Here is an 18,498-nt window from a genome sequence, read left to right as displayed (position 1 = left end):
CAGGACTTGAACTCAGATCTGGACCAAGCCGATCTAATAGACATCTACAGAACTCTCTGCCCCAAATCAAAAGAATATACATTCTTTTTAGCACCACATCACACATATTCTAAAACTGGCCACAAAATTGGAAGTAAAACACTCCTCAGCAAACGGAAAAGAATGGAAATTACTACAAACAGTCTCTCAGACCACAGTGCACACAAATTAGAAGCCAGGATTAAGAAACTCACTCACAACTGCACAACCACATGGTAACTGAAAAACCTGCTCCTGAATGACTACTGGTAAATAATGAAATTAAGGCATGAATAAATAAGTTCTTTGAAACCAATGAGAACAAAGACACAACGTAACAGAATCTCTGGGACACAGCTAAAGCAGTGTTTAGAGGGAAACTTATAGCACTAAATGCCCACAAGAGAAAGCAGGAAAGATATAAAATCGACACCCTAACATCACAATTAAAAGAACTAGGGAAGCAAGAGCAACTGAATTCAAAAGCTAGCAAAAGGCAAAAAATAACTAAGATCAGAACAGAACTGAAGGAGATACAGACACAAAAAAAACTCTTCAAAAAAATTAATGAATCCAGGAATTGGTTTTTTGAAAAGATCAACAAAATAGACTGCTAGCCAGACTAATAAGAAAGGAGAGAAGAATCAAATAGACACAGTAAGAAATGATAAAGGGGATATCACCACTGATTCCCAAAGAAATACCAAACTACCGTCCGAGAATACTATAAAAACCTCTATGCAAATAAACTAGAAAATCTAAAAGAAATGGATAAATTCCTGGACACATACATCCTCCCAAGACAAAACCAGGAAGAAGTCGAATCCCTGAACAGACCAATAAAAAGTTCTGAAATTGAGGCAGTAATATCCTACCAACCAAAAAACGTCCAGGACCAGATGGATTCACAGCCGAATTCTACCAGAGGTACAAAGAGGAGCTGGTACCATTCCTACTGAAACTATTACAAACAACAGTAAAAGAGGGAATCCTCCCAACTTATTTTATGAGGCCAGCATCATCCTGATACCAAAACCTGGCAGAGACACAACCAAAAAAAGAAAAGTTCAGGCCAATATCCCTGATGAACATCAATGCAAAAATCCTCAATAAAATACCGGCAGACCGAATCCAGCAACATATTAAAAAGTTTATCCACCATGACCAAGTCGGCTTCATCCCTGGGATGCAAAGCTGGTTCAACATACACAAATCAATAAATACAATCTATCACATAAACAGAACCAATGACAAAAACAACATAATTATCTCAATAAATGCAGAAAAGACTTTCAATAAAATTCAACAGCTCTTCATGCCAAAAACACTCAATAAACTAGGTATTGATGGAACATATCTCAAAATAATCAGAGCTATTTATGACAAACCCACAGCCAATATCATCCTGAATGGTCAAAAGCTGGAAGCATTCCCTTTGAAAACCAGCACAAAACAAGGATGCCCTCTCTTACCACTCCTATTCAGCATAGTATTGGAAGTTCTGCCCAGGGCAATCAGGCGAGAGAAAGAAATAATGGGTATTCAATGAGGAAAAGAGGAAGTCAAATTGTCTGTTTGCAGATGACATGATTGTCTATTTAGAAAACCCCATCTTCTCAGCCCAAAATCTCCCTAAGCTGATAAGCAACTTCAGCAGTCTCAGGATTCAAAATCAATGCGCAAAAATCACAAGCACTCCTATACACCAATAACAGAGAGCCAAATCATGAGCGAACTCCCATTCACAATTGTTACAAAGAGAATAAAATACCTAGGAATCCAACTTACAAGGGATATGAAGGACCTCTTCAAGGAGAACTATAAACCACTGCTCAACGAAATAAGAGAGGACCACAAACAAATGGAAAAACATTTCATGCTCATGGATAGGAAGAATCAATATCATGAAAATGGCCAAACTGCCCAAAGTAATTTACAGATTCAATGCTATCCCCATCAAGCTACCATTAACTTTCTTCACAGAATTAGAAAAAACTACTTTAAATTTCATATGGAACCAAAAAAGAGACCATAGAGCCAAGACAATCCTAAGACAAAAGAAAAAAAGCTGCAGGCATCATGCCACCTGACTTCAAACTATACAAGGCTACAGTAACCAAAACAGCATGGTACTGGTACCAAAACAAATATACAGACCAATGGAACACAACAGAGGCCTCACACATAACACCACAATCTACAACCATCTGATCTTTGACAAACCTGACAAAAACAAGCAATGTGGAAAGGATTCCCTATTTAACAAATGGTATTGGGAAAACTGGCTAGACATATGCAGAAAACTGAAACTGGACCCCTTCCTTACACCTTATACAAAAATTAACTCAAGATGGATTAAAGACTTAAATGTAAAACCTAAAACCATAAAAACCCTAGAAGAAAACCTAGGCAATATCATTCACAACATTGGCATGGGCAAAGACTTCATGACTGAAACACCAAAAGCAATGGCAACAAAAGCCAAAATTGAGGGGACTTCCAAGATGGCCAAATAGGAACAGCTCCAGTCTGCAGCTCCCAGCAAGATCAACGCAGAGGACGGGTGATTTCTGCATTTCCAACTGAGGTACCTGGTTCATTGCATTGAGACTGGTTAGACAGTGGGTGCAGCCCACGGAGGGAGAGCAGAAGCAAGGCGGGGGCATCGCCTCACCCAGGAGACATAAGGGGTCAGAGATTTCCCTTTCCTAGCCAAGGGAAGCTGTGAGAGAGAGAAAAATGCTACACTCCTGCCCAAATACTGCAATTTTCCCACGGTCTTCGCAACCGGCAGACCAGAAGATTCTCTCCGGTGCCTAGCTCAACGAGTCCCGCACCCACAGAACCCAACAAGCTAAGATCCATTGGTTTGAAATTCTCGCTGCTAGCACAGCAGTCTGAGATCGACCTAGGATGCTGGAGCTTGGTGGGGGGAAGGGCATCCGCCACTGCTGAAGCTTGAGTAGGTGGTTTTATGCCCACAGTATAAACAAAGCTGCCAGGAAGCTCAAATTGGGCGAAGCTCACCACAGCTCAGCAAGGCCGACTGCCTCTCTAGATTCCACCTCTGTGGGCAGGGCATATCTAAACAAAAGGCAGCAGCCCCAACCAGGGACTTATAGATAAAACCTTCATCTCCCTGGGACAGAGCACCTGGGGAAAGGGGCAGCTGCCAGCACAGCTTCAGCAGACTTAAACATCCCTGCCTGACAGCTCTAAAGAGAGCAGTAGATCTCCCAGCACCGTGTTCGAGCTCTGATAACGGACAGACTGCCTCCTCAAGTGGGCCCCTGACCCCATGCAGCCTAACTGGGAGTCACCTCCCAGTAGGGGCCTACACACACCTCATACAGGAGAACTCTGGCTGCCATCTGGTGGGTGCCTCTCTGGGACAAAGCTTCCAGAGGAAGGATCAGGCAGCAATATTTGCTGCTCCATAGACTCCGCTGGTGATACCCAGGCAAACACGGTCTGGAGTGGACCTCCAGCAAACTTCAACAGACCTGCAACTGAGGGACCTGACTGTTAGTAGGAAAACTAACAGACAGAAAGGAATAGCATCAACATCAACAAAAAGGACATCCACACCAAAACCCCATCTGAAGGTCACCAACATCAAAGACCCAAGGTAGATAAAATCACAAAGATGGGGAGAAATCAGAGCAGAAAGGCTGAAAATTCTAAAAACCAGAGCACCTCTTCTCCTCCAAAGGATCACAACTCCTCACCAGCAAGGGAACAAAACTGGATGGAGAATCAGTTCGATGAATTGACAGAAGTAGGTTTCAGAAGGTAGGTAAGAACAAACTCCTCCAAGCTAAAGGAGCATGTTCTAACCCATCACAAGGAAGCTAAAAACCTTGAGAAAAGGTGAGAGGAATAGCTAAGTAGAATAACCAGTGTAGAGAAGAAAATAAATAACCTGATAGAGCTGAAAAACACAGCATGAGAACTTCATGAAGCATACACAAGCTTCAGTAGCCAAATGGATCAAGTGGAAGAAAGGATATCAGTGATTAAAGTTCAAGTCAATGAAATAAAGCAAGAAGACAAGATTAGAGAAAAAAGAGTGAAAAGAAACAAAGCCTCCATGAAATATGGGACTAACTGAAAAGAACAAATCTATGTTTGAATGGTGTACCTGAAAGTGACTGGAAGAATGGAAGCAAGTTAGAAAACACTCTGCAGGGTATTATCCAGGAGAACTTCCCCAACCTAGCAAGACAGGCCAACATTCAAATTCAGGAAATACAGAGAATACCACAAAGATATTCCTCGAGAAGAGCAACCCCAAGACACATAATCATCAGATTCACCAAGGTTGAAATGAAGGAAAAAATGTTAAGGGCAGCCAGGGAGAAAGGTCGGGTTACCCACAAAGGGAAGCCCATCAGACTAACAGAGGATCTCTCTGCAAAAACCCTACAAGCCCGAAGAGAGTGGGTGCCAATGTTCAACATTCTTAAAAAAATTTCAACCCAGAATTTCAAACGCAGCAAATTTCATATCACTTCATAAATGAAGGAGAAATAAAATCCTTTACAGACAAGCAAATGCTGAGAGATTTTGTCACCACCAGGCCTGCCTTACAAGAGCTCCTGAAGGAAGCACTAAACATGGAAAGGAACAACCGGTACCAGCCACTGCAAAAACATGCCAAATTGTAAAGACCACTGACGCTATGAAGAAACTGCATAAACTAACGGGCAAAACAACCAGCTAGCATCATGACAGGATCAAATTCATACAGAATAATATTAACCTAAATGTAAAGGGGCTAAATGCTCCAATTAAAAGACACAGACTAGCAAATTGGATAAAGAGTCAAGATCCACCAGTGTGCTATATTCAGGAGACCCATCTCATGTACAAAGACACACATAGGCTCAAAATAAAGGGATGGAGGAAGATCTACCAAGCAAATGGAAAGAAAGAAAAAAAAAAAGCGGGGTTGCAATCCTAGTCTCTGATAAAACAGACTTTAAACCAACAAAGATCCAAAGAGACAAAGAAGGCCATTATATAATGGTAAAGGGATCAATTCAGCAAGAAGAGCTAACTATCCTAAATATATATGTACCCAATACAGGAGCACCCAGATTCATAAAGCAAGTTCTTAGAGACCTAGAAAGAGACTTAGACTACACACAACAACAATGGGAGACTTTAACACCCCACTATCAATATTAGACAGATCAACAAGACAGAAAGTTATCAAGGATAGCCAGGACCTAACTCAGCTCTGGACCAAGCAGACCTAATAGACATCTATAGAACTCTTTACCCCAAATCAACAGAATATACATTCTTCTCAGCACCACATCACACATATTCTAAAATTGACCACATAATTGGAAGTAAAACACTCCTCAGCAAATGTAAAAAAAAAAAAAAAAAAACAGAAATCATAACAAACAGTCTCTCAGACCACAGTGCACTCAAATTAGAACACAGGATTAAGAAACTCACTCAAGGACCGGGCACGGTGGCTCACGCCTGTAATCCCAACACTTTGGGAGGCCGAGGCGGGCGGATCACGAGGTCAGGAGATCGAGACCATCCTGGCAAACACTGTGAAACCCTGTCTCTACTAAAAATATGAAAAAATTAGCTGGGCATGGTAGCGGGCGCCTGTAGTCCCAGCTACTCGGGAGGCTGAGGCAGGAGAATGGTGTGAACCCGGGGGGCGGAGACTCTGTCTCAAAAAAAAAAAAAAAAAAAAACTCACTCAAAACCACACAACTACATGGAAACTGGAAAAGCCTGCTCCTGAATGACTACTGGCTAAATAACGAAATTAAGACACAACTAAGTAAGTTCTTTGAAACCAATGAGAACAAAGACACAACGTACCAGAATCTCTCAGACACATTAAAGCAGTGTGTAGAGGGAAATTTATAGCACTAAATGCCCACAGAAGAAAGCAGGAAAGATGTAAAATCGGCACCCTAACATCACAATTAAAAGAACTAGAGAAGAAAGAGCAAACAAATTCAAAAACTAGCAGAAGACAAGAAATTACAAAGATCAGAGCAGAACTGAAGGAGATAAAGACACAAAAAACCCTTCAAAAAAAAAATCAATGAATCCAGGAGCTGGTTTTTTAAAAAGATCAACAAAATAGACCACTAGCAAGACTAATAAAGAAGAAAAGAGAGAAGAATCAAATAGATGCAATAAAAAATGATAAAGGGGATATAACCATTGATTCCCACAGAAATACAAACTACCATCAGATAATACTATAAACACCTCTATGCAAATAAATTCGAAAATCTAGTAAAAATAGATAAATTCCTGGACATATACACCCTACCAAGACTACACCAAGAAGAAGGTAAATCTCTGAATAAGCGAATTACAGTTTCTGAAATTGAGGCAGTAATAACCTACCAACCAAAAACAGTCCAGGACCAGATGAATTCACAGGCGAATTCTACCAGAGGTACAAAGAGGAGCTGATACCATTCCTTCTGAAACTATTTCAAACAACAGAAAATGGCCATACTGCCCAAAGTAATTTATAGACTCAATGCTATCCCCATCAAGCTACCATTGACTTTCTTCACAGAATTAGAAAAAAATACTTTAAATTTCATATGGAACCAAAAAAGAGCCCACAGAGCCAAGACAATCCTAAGCAAAAAGAACAAAGCTGCAGGCATCATGCTACCTGACTTCAAACTATACTACAAGGTTAAAGTAACAAAAACAGCATGGTACTGGTACCAAAACAGATATATAGACCAGCGAAACAGAACAAAGGCCTCAGAAATAACATCACACATCTAAAACCTTCTGATCTTTGACAAACCTGGCAAAAACAAGCAATTGGGAAAGAATTCCCTGTTTAATAAATGGTGCTGGGAAAACTGGCCAGCCATATAGAAAGCTGAAACTGGATCCTTCCCTCACACCTCATACAAAAATTAACTGAAGAGGGATTAAAAACTTAAATCTTATACCTAAAACCATAAAAACCCTAGAAGAAAACCTAGGTAATACCATTCAAGACATAGGCATGGGTAAAGACTTCATGACTAAAACACGGAAAGCAATGACAACAAAAGCCAAAATAGACCAATGGGATCTAACTAAAGAGCTTCTGCACAGCAAAAAAAAAAAAAAAAAAAAAAAAAAAAAAAACTATCAGTGGAGTGAACAGGCAACCTACAGAATGGGAGAAAATTTTTACAACCTATTTATCTGACAAAGGGCTAATATCCAGAATCTACAAAGAACTTAAATTTACAAGAAAAAAAAAAAACAACCCCATCAAAAAGTGGGCAAAGAATATGAACAGACACTTTTCAAAAGAAGACATTTATGCAGCCAACAGACATATGAAAAAATACTCATCACTGGTCATTACAGAAATGCAAATCAAAATCACAATGAGATACCGTCTCAACCCAGTTAGAATGGCAATCATTAAAAAGTCAGGAAACAACAGATGCTGGAGAGGATGTGGAGAAATAGGAACGCTTTTACACTGGTTGGTGGGAGTGTAAATTAGTTCAACCGTTGTGGAAGATAGTGTGGCGATTACTCAAGGATCTAGAACTAGAAATACCATTTGACCCAGCAATCCCCTTACTGGGTATATACCCAAAGGATTATAAATTATGCTACTATAAAGACACATGCATACGTATGTTTACTGTGGCACTATTCACAATAGCAAAGTCTTGGAACCAACCCAAATGTCCATCAATAATAGACTGGCTAAACAAAATGTGGCACATATACATCATGGAATACTATGCAGCTATAAAAAAGGATGACTTCATGTCCTTTGCAGGGACATGGAGGAAGCTGGAAACCATCATTCTCAACAAACTATCACAAGGACAGAAAACCAAACACTGCATGTTTTCACTCATAAGTGGGAGCTGAACAATGAGAACACATGGACACAGTGGGGAAACCATCGCACACCAGGGTCTGTGGGTGGGGGGGGTGGGGAGCTGGGGGAGGGATAGCACTACGAGAAATACCTAATGTAAACAACAAGTTGATGGGTGCAGCAAACCAACATGGCACATGTATACCTAGGTAAAAAACCTGCACGTTGTGCACATGTACCCCAGAACTTAATAATTTTTTTTAAAAAAAAGCCAAAATTGACAAATGGGATCTAATTAAAGAGCTTCTGCACAGCAAAAGAAACAATCAACACAGTGAACAGGCAACCTACAAAGTGGGAGAAAATTTCTGCAATCTATCCATCTGACAAAGGGTTAATATACAAAATCTACAAAGAACTTAAATTTACAAGAAAACAAACAACCCCATCAAAAAGTGGGCAAAGGATATGAACAGACACTTTTCAAAAGAAGACATTTATACAGCCAACAAACATATGGAAAAAAGTTCATCATCACTGATCATTAGAGAAATGCAAATCAAAACCACAATGAGATACCATCTCACACTAGTTAGAATGATGGTCATTAAAAAGTCAGGAAACAACAGATGCTGGAGATGTGGAGAAATAGGAACACTTTTACACTGCTGGTGGGAGTGTAAATTAGTTCAACCATTGTGGAAGACAGTGTGGCAATTCCTCAAGGATCTAGAACCAGAAATACCATTTGACCCAGCCATCCCATTACTGGGTATACACCCAAAGAATTATAAATCATTCTACTCTAAAGACACATGCACACGTATGTTTATTGTGGTACTACTCACAATAGCAAAGACTTGGAACCAACCCAAATGCCCATCAATGATAGACTGGATAAAGAAAATGTGACCATCCTGGCTAACACAGTGAAACCCCGTCTCTACTAAAAAATACAAAAAACTAGCCGGGCGAGGTGGCGGGCGCCTGTAGTCCCAGTTACTCGGAGGGCTGAGGCAGGAGAATGGCGTAAACCCAGGAGGCGGAGCTTGCAGTGAGCTGAGATCTGGCCACTGCACTCCAGCCTGGGTGACACAGCGAGACTCCGTCTCAAAAAAAAAAAAAAAAAAAAAGAAAAGAAAATGTGGCACATATATACCGTGGAATACTATCCAGCCACAAAAAAGGATGAGTTCATGTCTTCCTTTGCAGGGACACGGATGAAGCTGGAAACCATCATTCTCAGCAAACTAACACAAGAACAGAAAAATCAACCACCACATGTTCTCACTCATAGGTGGGAGTTGAACAATGAAAACACATGGACACGGGGAGGGGAACATCACACACCGGGGCCTGTCAGGGGTGTGGGTGCTAGGGGAGGGATAACATTAGGAGAAACGCCTAATGTAGATGACGGGTTTATGGGTGCAGCAAACCACCATGGCACGTGTATACCTATGTAACAAACCTGCACATTCTGTACATGTATCCCAGAACTTAAAGTATAATAAAAAAAAAAAGAAAAGAAAAGGATGGAAGGAAGGAAAAGAAGGAAGGTAGGCAGGCAGGCAGACAGGAAGGCAGGCAAGAACACATAAATATCTGTGTGGCTTTACAAAAACACAGGAAGAATAGATGAGAAGTAATGACGTTGTTTACTCACACAGGATTCGGTAGAATGGATGGAACAAAAGAGGGAAGACAATTCTCTGAATATACGTTTTCAGATCTTTTAATTTTTTTTTTTTCTTTTATCAGCTTTTAAGTTCTGGAGCACATGTGCAGATTTATTACACAGGTAAACGTGTGTCATGGTGGTTTGCTGCACAGGTCAACCCATCACCTAGGTATTAAGCCCAGCATCCACTAGCTATTCTTCCTGATGCTCTCCCTAATATTCTAACACCAAAGAAATGAAATTAAGCCAGCAAGGATGGGAAGCGGGTAGAAGGTGGGGAAGACTCATATTAAAAGTAAAGTCATCTCTAAATTAGAAATAATAGCAGTATCTATACAAGTAAATACACGTAAAGTGCTCAGAACAGTGCCTACTATATGTAAACACTGAACAGGTATTAACAACATTGCTATTATTGTGTTAGTGTATTAGGTACCTGGTGCTACTAAGGAAGGAGACCATACTACTCTTGCTGCCCTCCTTCCCCCACCTTGCCTAGTTCACAAGACAGGAGGAAAGCGAGAAAGAAACAAAAGTAAGATAAATAACCAGACAACCTTGGCACCACCACCCGACCCTAGGAGTTAAAGTAATAATAATAACATCAACCCCTGGCCTAAACTACTTGTGTTATCTGTAAATTCCAGACACTGTATGAAAAAAGCATTGTAAAACTTTCTGTTCTGTTAGCTGATGCATGTAGCCCCCAGTCACGTTTCCCACGCTTGCTTGATTTATCACACGACCCTTTCAGGTGGACCCTTTAAAGTTGTAAACCTTTAAAAAGGCCAAGTATTTCTTTCTCAGGGAGCTCGGCTCTTAAGACGCGAGTCTGCCGACGCTCTCGGCCGAATAAAAAACCTTTTCCTTCTTTAATCCGGTGTCTGAGGGGTTTTGTCTGCGGCTGGTCCTGCTACACTACCAGCAAAGGCAGTTTATCATCCGTCTCCAGTGTTGCTACTCAAAGTTTGGTCCTCCAGCAGCCTACCAGGATCACCCAGGGGCCTGTTAGAAATGCGTATCTCAGCCCCTACCGCAGACCTACTGAATCAGAATCGGCATTTTTAACGGGATCCGCAGGTGATTCCTATGCACATTATAGTGTAAGAAGCACTAGGCTACAGACATGTATGTGGCAAAATAATTTCATAGGATGGCAAAGGCCAAGTGGCAAATGAAGGCCACCAGAAATGCATGTCCCAGGAGCCCAACTCTTCTTTAGTAACTTATCCTGTTAAGATTTGTTTAGAGATATTCAAAAGCGTGGAGAACAGCAAATTTGGTTTCCTCAGCTAGGGACCTGGAGAGTAGTCTGGTGCCCTTGAAGATATCGCCCTCGTGTGGAGTAGGGAGGGAATCGCCAGCCCTTCCTCCCGGTTGAAGGACCGCACCAGCGCTCCAAGCCGAAGGCCTGGCCTGGGTTCTGGAGGTGGGGTCTCCTTGGCAGAAGCCTCTGGTGTCTGCAGGCGTGCATTTCAGCTTTAAGACCAAAGACCTTGTCCACCACATGTGTCACTACAGTGTGCACGCGCAGAAATGCACAAAGCAAAAAACAGATGCTCTTAATGAACCAACTATAATCCTTGCTAAGACACAAGGCCAGAGGGAAGTGTGTATTTGAAATCATTTTCTACCCTTCACCCTCCTGGATCCCGGTACTCTGGCTGCGGCGCTCTCTTGTATCCCAGTTTTTAGAAGCAAAACAAGCTATTTCCTAATTTGTTTTTTAAGAGACGGAGTCTCGCTTTGTTGCCAGGCTGGTCTCAAACTCCTGGGCTTGAGCGATTCTCCCACCTTGGGGTAACATGTTACGTTATTCTACTTAATAAAACGCAAACGTTGTTTTGTAAATTCTAATTTAAATGCCCGGAAAATAACCTATCATGCATTGCCTTGTTGTGCAATAAATAGTCAATATTTGCAAACAAAGTGTTAACCAAAGGCAGTTCATCAAAACTTTTTGAAAAAAAACAAACACAAAAAATCTCACACTTACATTGTCCTAAGGATTTCCTAAGTTTTCGAATGTTCCTGTACGAATCCGAGTCTCTATAATGACTGTAATTGAAAAGATAAGTCAGGGTTTTCTTTTGGTTCTTATTTTTCCATTTTAAAATCATAAAACGCAATGTTTTCCACTGAACGCTATACCTTGAGTATTGTGCTTGCTTCAGCCTCGAGCCTCTACTGACGTTCCACCTCAAGGCGACAGGAATGCCACCTGGAGAAACTCCTGGGCCGTAGAGGAAGAAAGCCGGTCTCATAGGGTACTTTTGCGCGGCTTGACGACCAAAGTGTTAAATTCCACGCACACTTTCGAAAGTTCTAGGTGCTTGGGAAGAGGCCCCTAGGGGGCAGGGATGCCCGCGCCCCGGCGTCCCACAGCGGAGGGTGGCTGCGGGGCCTGGCTTTGGCGGGGCGGGGCGGGCTTGTGTTACCCGGAGGCACCGGGCGCGGCCACCACTGCCCGCGGCGCCTCCTCCTAGAGCCGCACCTGGAGGCAGCGCGCGCGTCGAAGAGGCAGCGGCTGGGGAGCGCGGCGGGGCGGCTCCGCCCAGGGCAGCCCGGGCTGGTGAGTGCGCGCGGGGCCGGGGGTCGCGGTCCCTCGGGAGGGGGCTGAGCTGAGGCCCGCGGGCCCACCCGAGCAGGGGCCCTCGCTGTCACCGCCTCTGCCTCTGCCCCTCTCTCCCGGGCTCCATGCCGCGCCCTTTCCCTAAACGAACAGACGACAGGGCTGACCTGCCCGCACTCTGCTGGTCTCTACGCCGGGAAGGAGAAAGTCTCACGAAGCGCTTTCCTTTGCAATCCCCGTCCCCTCGCCCTCTGCAGCTGCACACAGCATTTTTACTTCACGTTTGCCTCCTCGAATCCCTTCGGCGCTAATCCAGCCCTTTGCCGTTTCCAGTTTGGTTTTCATCTTTTTCCCGCGCGCCCCGGTTCTGCTCCGAAACACCCTCCTCTTGCCCTACGGTGGCCGGCACCAGACTCCTTGGGTCTGGCCTGATTTGTATCCAAACCGAATTACACAAAACCAGGCCCTCAGTTCTGCCTCTGGCCCTCTCTCCGGAGACCGGCCGTGCCTCCTCCTGTGCCGGGCCGGGCTTGCCCGGCTTTGGCCACCCAGAGCTCCCAGGGAGCGAGGCTGTGGTCCCGAGACTGGGCCCTCCGCTCAGTGCCGGGCAAGGCTCGAACCCTGGGTCTCCAACTTCTGCGCTCACGAAGGGACTGCTCAGAGCCTAACAGCCCTAAAATTTGGTATTGGCCCCCTGCCGGGAAATCCTTCTCCCTACTAATCAGGCATCGCGGCAGCTGCTCTGCCATCATAGAGGCTCTGACACTCTGGACTCTGGAAGCTCGCGGCAGTGTTTATTTTTACGAGAGATTTAGTTGATCAGGAACCAATTGACTTGGTTAACTGCCTCATCTAGAGCGCACCTGCGCCGGGCCCAGCCGGGAAGGCGTGCTGGACGTTCTCGATGAGCTCCGAGACCTACAGAAGAAACAGCTGCAAGGATCCGATCCGCTAGCTGTGAAAAAAGCCTCCGATACGCTGTAGGTGGGCAAAATTATTTTCCTAGCTTCGATGAGTACTGTGGATTCTAGAATTTAAATAACATTCATGGAGACTCTTAAAACAACAACAACAAAAAAATGGCAACCTTTTGCGGGGACTGACTGAGATTTAGCTTTTTCCTATCTGAAAAGTGAACAGTGTGCACTAGATACAAATGTATTGTCTAAAGTGTAGGAATCTACAGCATAGAAATGCAGGGGAATTCGGAGTATGCAATAGGAAGTATCAACTTTTTTGAAAATGAAATTTAAAATGTGTTTTTGTCAGGCATTCCTTCTAATTACTGTAGTATTGCTTTGTATCAGAAGACTTTCAGGCAGAGAACAGGAGGGAGGAGAGAGAAATTCAAACTAATTTGCATTAGAAAGAAAGTTAGGGCGAGGAATTCCTAGGTAAGGTTGCTATAGCTCATATCTTAAGTGCACTGTTGGAAAGCTTTCTAGTCTATTAGGTAACACCTGAAGCCCCAATTCTCTTACGTAGCATTTCTTTTTTTCTCTCTCTTTAACTACTCTGAAACTGTACAGAGTTACACGTTCCTCATTAATTTATGAGCGAAACCAAAAGAATTGACTCAATCCAACAAGTATTTGAGCGCCTTTCGAGTAGAGGCGCTTTGCTAAGAACAGAAGAATGGAAGACTAAGGAAGTTTCTAACAATCAGTGGATTGTCTTGTGAGGTGTAGATGCAGGTGTGCACTGCCTATTTAACTGACAATCAAAATCAGTTGAGTTTTCATCTCATTCTAAATATCGTGTGTTGCCCGCTGGTATCTTAATTTTTCTACCGTTGCAGGCAGTCTGCATTTTAGTAACCCAAGTGAAACAGTTTTCAAGGGAAATCATGATAAATAAGAAGTACATCCATATTCCCAGGTGTTCTCATTATCATTACATTAATAAAGTTAAAATCAAGAAAAATGAGATGATGATTTTCCTTTCTTTTGGTTTCAAACTAGTGAAATCTTGCACAAAAGAAGACACAGCATGAATAAATTTAATAATTTTGTGCCTCAAAGTATGTTTTATGTAAGTCTATTCTTTTGGAGGATAGATCTAATTTCATGAACTCTTAATCCTTTCGAAGGCTAGTTCCAGGACCAACTTCATAAAATGTTTTATTGTAGGTACCAACAACTGTCAACATCATTATCTTCTCCCCACCTTCACCCTTGAAAACAATTGTATTCTAGAGGACTATGAAGGAGGGGACAGGTCTCTTTCAAAATCTGGAGAACACTAGGGACTTTATCCCCCAAAAAATAAAAAAGCACACCCATTCAAAATCTTGCACACCTGTCAGAGGATTCCTGGTGCCCAGGTTGTGAGAGCTTGCTTTAGAACGGGTCAGCGAATTAGTCGGAGGGTAGGTAGGTGGAGGGAAAGGGAAGTGAAGCAAGATGTGGGTAAATTCACAAACTGAGTGGATATGACTTAATTTACTTTCAAATGGAATAAATACATGGCCCCTTGAGTAAGTATTCTGTGAATGGGAAGGAATAATTGTATTCTTTGTAAAAGACTAAAGACAGATTGGCCTAATTTTTTAATTGATCAAGGTCAACTCTTATCTTGAACATTATGAGTCTCTCATTTTTCTACTTTTCTTGCTCTTTTCAAGGCAAGTGCTCTAGGAGGATTTGCTCCCGGTACTGATGATGCCCCATTCGGGACACAATCTCTCATATGCAAACTTGTAGTCATGAATTGCTACATATGGGAATGGTCGAGTTCAAAAATTGAAATATATGTTTTTCACACCCTAGCAGTTCACCCTTAGGAAGAAGATATAATTATATATAATTAGCCTATCCCATGTAAGCCACTCTGATAGCAGTAGCTGTGCCTTGGAAGGGAGTGGGTTGATATTAGGAATGAAAGGACAATATTAAGAAATATTTTAGACATAGCTTCTTTCAAAAAAACAAACCAGCAACTGCTGAATTAACTTACTTTTCTTCTTCTATATATAGGGCCAAGGAGCGAGCTCTACCTTCCCTAGCTCTCAGCCCCAGTAATCAAGGTTTCAGTGAACTTCACTGGAGCTCCCAGTGGGGGATCTTGTCCCCTGTCCTGACTTTTGTGCTGCACATTGGATCTGGGTAAGTAGACAGCCTCCTCGAACTAGTAAATTGGAGAGTGGGTCAGAGGTAGTGATGGATTTTATCCAGATCAAAGGATTCCTCAAAATTTCCAGAGGTCTGAATCACACACCACTACTTGGAAGAAAACTATAAGAGAGAATACCAGAACCATCACACCTTACACTTACCTTTTAACTTGGATCAGGATCAGCCTAAGATATCCTTAGCTATCAACCAGCTTTGACTTACCGTATTCTTGAGTGGCAACTAGATGGTGGGCCAACAACCCTAGAATGTCCTTGAAAGATGCTTATTGGATTTGTAAATTAATGGAGATCATGGTTTTAAGCCAAGCTCTGCCACTAACCAGGCATATGGTCTTGGGCAAGTCACATGTCAGTTAAATTCTTTGGACCTTAATTTTTCTGTGTATAAAAGGAGGGTGTTATATGGCACCAGTGGTTCTTAGCAACTAATGTATAATTCCATTGCATTTGCATTGCCTGGGAGTTTATTTAGAAAAAAAAATAGCCAACAGAGATTCTGATTAATTAATCAGATTTATTTTGAGGATAAAGTCCTTAGTGTTCCCTAGATTTTGAAAAAGACCTGTGCCCTCCTTCATAGTCCTCCAGAATACAAATGTTTTCAATAGTGAAAGTGTAGGCCAGGCTCAGTGGCTCACACCTGTGCTCCCAGCACTTTGGGAGGCTGAGGCGGGAGTACCATTTGAGGCCAGGAGTTCAAGACCAGCTTAGCCAACATAGCAAAACCCTGTCTCTACTTAAAATACAAAAATTAGCCAGACATGGTGGCCCATGCCTATAATCCCAGCTACTGGGAGACTGAGGCAGAAGAATCAAACCCAGGAGGTGGAGGTTGCAGTGAGCCGAGATTGCGCCACTACACTCCAGCATGGGCAACAAGAGCGAGACTCTGTCTCAAAGAGAAAAAGAAGAGTGATGAAGGTGGGGAAAAGATAATGGACTGGCATAGGCCCAGGCATCTTTATTTTTTAAAAGTCCCCCCAGCAAATACTAATATCCAGTCAGGATTGAGAAAAGCAGGCCCACAAAATCCCTGGTAAACATAGCCTGGCCCAGCATTGCGCCTCCTCAGTGGTAACCAAACCTAAACATGCCTTTCTCAGAAGCAGTCCAGATCAAGCCATTTCAGGTTATTCAGGGGAGCTGCTGTGCCTGCTCACCTTTTTGATATTCCCACAATGCTTTGCTGACTTTGCAGCACCCAGTAGTTTTTGACGGTCTGAATTAGGTGTAACTCTGCTTATCCAGGATGATCAGCTGTTCCTAAAGGTCCCCAGAGACGATAACATCTCTGCTCTGGGTATCCATGCCAGTGTTTAATAACCTCTTGAAATTTTCTCCTTGAAGTGATCTGTGACTTGTTGAGGTGGGGAAGAAAGGTGTCAGCAGGGGATAAGCATGATCACCTTGATCGTCGCTGAAATGTGAGCTTCAGTGTCCAAACTGAGATAAAAAATGATCCTCACACCTTCTCAAGTAGTTGAAGACTATTAAGTTACCAGGGAGAGGAGAAAAAGAGCACATTGTTTACCTTAATTATTTCTTGAGACCTAATCATGTTGCCATTACACTGTAAATTCTGTAGATTTTCACACTTGGAAAATTCTTCTAGAGTTAGCACTTACTATATTGTAATCCATGAAACGTATTTGTTTACCCTACTCTTCTTTTAATCTCCTAATACTCTTCATATCCCAAAGACAAAAAACTGTGTGTATATGTGACTGTCAGATCAGTAAGAGAGACAGACATCAGTTGACCAAAAATGGAAAGGAGGAAAAACTGACAAGGGTAAGAGGCACGTGGGTTACCAGGAGCTACACTTAATTTCTCTCTTTTCTTTCTAGATTAGTCTTATCTCTGCTATAAGCCTATTCTCAACTTGCTAAAATGCAGGCAGATTACCATATCCCACCTGCTCTGTTGGGAGCAAGCCTCCCAAAATCTGGCCATAAACTGGCCCCAAAACTGGCCATAAACAAAATCTCTGCAGCACTGTGACATGCTCATAATGGCCCTAATGCCCAAGCTTGAAGGTTGTGGGAATGAGGGCAAGGAACACCTGGCCCGCCCAGGGTGGAAAACTGCTTAAAGGCATTCTTAAGACACAAAAAATAGCATGAGCAATCTGAGTCTTAAGGGCACGTTCCTGCTGTGGCTAACTAGCCCAACCTATTCCTTTAATTCAACCCAACCCTTCATTTCCCATAAGGGATACTTTTAGTTAATTTAATATCTATAGAAACAATGCTAATGACTGGTTTGCTTTTAATAAATATGTGCGTAAATCTCTGTTCGGGGCTCTCAGCTCTGAAGGCTGTGAGACCCCTGATTTTCCACTTCACACCTCTATATTTCTGTGTGTGTCTTTAATTCCTCTAGCGTCGCTGGATTAGGGTCTCCCCAACGGAGCTTGTCTCAGCATGCTCCGTGTTGACAAATGTGGGCTTGTGGCCCTTGATTCCCGCATGTTCCCTGCAGCCTTCCATACACAGTGCATGCAGTACTGTCTCCAGGGGTGAACTGGCAGCCTGGACACACTTGGTCTAATCCAGCGTTGGCCGATCCCAGGGCCTGACTTAATTCTAAATCACAGCTTAGGTTGGAGCATATTTTATTTTTTCCTGGAGTGGAAAGCTATTGGCAGTAAAGTTCTTTACCTCTGTATCTCAGAGGAGTGGCCTTTACCTGATGTCAAAAATCCAATGCAGACCTACAAAACCAGCTCAGCCCCCACCTCTCCAGCCGCCTAGAGCTGGTTGTACTCATTGCCAGTAAAAAACAAACAAAAGAAAACAAAATTCTAGAATTGGAGTCGTTTTATATGTTCATTGCTGATCGTTGTTCCCAAAGATTTAGTAGTATTGGGCACATGTTTTGTTATGTCATAATTTATTCCTGACCTACTTCTTAAAATGAATTAAAGTAGGAAGAAATATACCAGGAAAAGGTAGATTTGTCATAATTTCAACTCTACTGGAAACTTAATTATTACTAAACTCAATGGCCCATTTATGTGTTTATAAATAAAAATGTATCCTCCTATACATCTAGTTTCTTAACAAGAATAGGGTCGTGCTAGTCATTAGGATTATCATTAGTTTGCTTTTTAAATCTTTACTTCCAAAAAGCAACACAATTTTGCAAAATAATTAGAAATGGTAAAATTTCTTAGCCAGTCCCTGTTTATTGAACACTTTTAACAACATCCTCAAAGGTAACAAGGGTTTTCATTGTTTTCTTTCTTG

At 42.4% G+C, this 18,498-nt stretch overlaps 1 protein-coding gene across 5 annotated transcripts in view; it reads left to right on the top strand.

Moving 5' to 3' along the window:
• Positions 1 to 15,079: 15,079 nt before the first annotated feature.
• The window catches only part of SLC26A5 (solute carrier family 26 member 5), a 70,967-nt gene continuing 67,548 nt past the window's right edge, over positions 15,080 to 18,498 (top strand). For all 5 annotated transcript variants that reach the window (XR_012090396.1, XM_007982476.3, XM_007982475.3 and 2 more), the window contains exon 1: positions 15,080 to 15,221. The gene's annotated coding sequence lies outside the window, so the exon portion shown is untranslated. The remainder of the gene's footprint in view (positions 15,222 to 18,498) is intronic.

This window comes from Chlorocebus sabaeus, chromosome 21 (genome assembly GCF_047675955.1).
Source record: "Chlorocebus sabaeus isolate Y175 chromosome 21, mChlSab1.0.hap1, whole genome shotgun sequence".
Taxonomy (NCBI): Eukaryota; Metazoa; Chordata; class Mammalia; order Primates; family Cercopithecidae; genus Chlorocebus; species Chlorocebus sabaeus.
The sequence above is the reverse complement of the archived record's forward strand: the minus strand, read 5'-3'. Positions and strand labels throughout refer to the sequence as shown.